This window comes from Oryctolagus cuniculus, chromosome 1 (assembly GCF_051225735.1).
Source record: "Oryctolagus cuniculus isolate XC-2025 breed Fujian yellow rabbit chromosome 1, ASM5122573v1, whole genome shotgun sequence".
NCBI classification, from domain to species: domain Eukaryota; kingdom Metazoa; phylum Chordata; class Mammalia; order Lagomorpha; family Leporidae; genus Oryctolagus; species Oryctolagus cuniculus.
In genome coordinates this window covers 96,181,388-96,183,373 of record NC_142867.1, presented here as the reverse complement: position 1 = coordinate 96,183,373, position 1,986 = coordinate 96,181,388, and positions in this window count along the sequence as shown.

The window sequence follows — 1,986 nt, the reverse complement described above, 5'->3', positions numbered from 1 at the left end:
ATAACATAAATAACTAAACAACCAGAGAGCAAATCATTGCTTTTTATCCACTTCAATTCCTTTCTGTTCTACATGTACCAATAAGCAAGATCCCCTCACAGAGATAGAAAATAGCAAGGTAGTCCACTAGCTTACCTAAAACATCTTGTATTTCTTACAGTTTCCCTCCACCAGGTTTATATGATTATACTATCAACACTCTTTTCAGCAGATCTGACTTGGGCCTGCAACTCTGTATTTTTAACCAGGTTTTCAGTTTGCGTTCATGATCTAGAAAGTAGAAAGCATTGCTTGAAGAAGCACTGCGAGAGTAGAAAGCACAGACACGCCAGGAGAAAGCTGCCTTCTACCCTGTAGTTTCCAATGTGAGAGTCAGGATTATAGTTCCTTCCTGCTGCTTTATCTTTGATATTTCCCCTATTTCTTCAGGTCTTAATAAAGATGGATCACCAGATTATCATGTCAAAAATAAGATGAACAAACATTTCTAATGCTCTTAAGCACTTCTTATGGAACGAAGAACATGTGAAAATACACCAGAGGTAGGTAATGAAAAGATGCATGCACATTTAATATAATTAATTTAAATTCATGACAAACCAGAAAGTCCCTTAGTTAGAGTATACATTTCTTCTAACCTGATGACAATGGAATTATCCTCCAAGGGAGAGGGATGACCTCTGCCCCGGAAATTGTAACTGCCTGTGTCTAGGTCCCTGACACAAACTGGGTCAAACAGCATTTTCCTTATTTATTTATTGGGATACCAACAAAAACTGTCTCTGAGAGACAAAACTGGATCTGAGTCTGGGGCTTGAGTTGCCATATCTGGATGTCAGTTACAGAGGGGGAAAATCTGTCTAACAAAGAAAGGAGGCTAAGAAAATGATGGAGGGATTTGTGAGATTTCCCACCCACTTCCAAATCACCTGCCTCATACAGCTACAATCATGATTTTCCTGCAGTCTGTTGAGTAAGCAAACAAGCAGAACAGTGCCCTCCACCCCCACCCCTTTGTCCTAGTTGTCTGTTTGTCACAGGCACTTGGATGAATACTGGTTGTCACAATAGGTTTCCAGGCACTTTAGATGAAAGCAAGTAGTCCTGAAATTAGTATTCTGGGTTTTAGGCACGTCTACAAAAACAAACAAACAAACAAAAAAAAAAAAAAACAAGGATTTTAGGGGCAAAATGGAGTTTCTTCACTATGATTATTTCAGAAACTTCAATTTCAAGAAAAAAAAATATTTTCTTTTTTATCTGAGAAAGCAAAAAGTTGAAATTACCTGAATAATAACTTTTGTTCTAACTGGCGTTTTTCAATATTGCTACCACAAATTCATGATACAGTGAACTCAGGTCAGCCTAAGAAAAATTGTTTGGTAGAGGGTATAACCTGAAGAAAATGTCAGGTCATTCATTTCTTTGTAATTTCAGATATGTTTTACTCTTTGACATGACTGCAAAAATATTTCCATCTATAATTATTCGGGCTAACATTTTTCAAGTAATATGTATTACAGAAAATGAAATGAAGCCTAGGTTTTTGAGCAGGCCACTTGGAAATCCATATAAGATCCAAAATGGGGGGGGGGGGGGGCGGCACTGAGGTGTAGCCGGTAAAGCCACTGCCTGAAGTAGTGCTGCCATCTCATATGGGTGCTGGTTTGAGTCCCAGCTGCCCCACTTCCGATCCAGCTCTCTGCTATGGCCTGGGAAAGTAGTAGAAGATGTTCCAAGTCCTTGAGCCCCTGCACCTGCTGGGGAGACCTGGAAGAAGCTCCTGGCTCCTGGCTTCAGATCAGCACAGCTCCAGCCATTGCAGCCATTTGGGGAGTGAACCAGTGGATGGAAGATCGATCTCTCTCTCTCTCTCTCTGCATCTCCTTCTCTCTGTGTAACTTTGACTTTCAAATAAATAAATAAATCTTTTAAAAAAAGATTCAAAATGGGTTTTATCTATATTTTGGCAAATGTTCATTATTT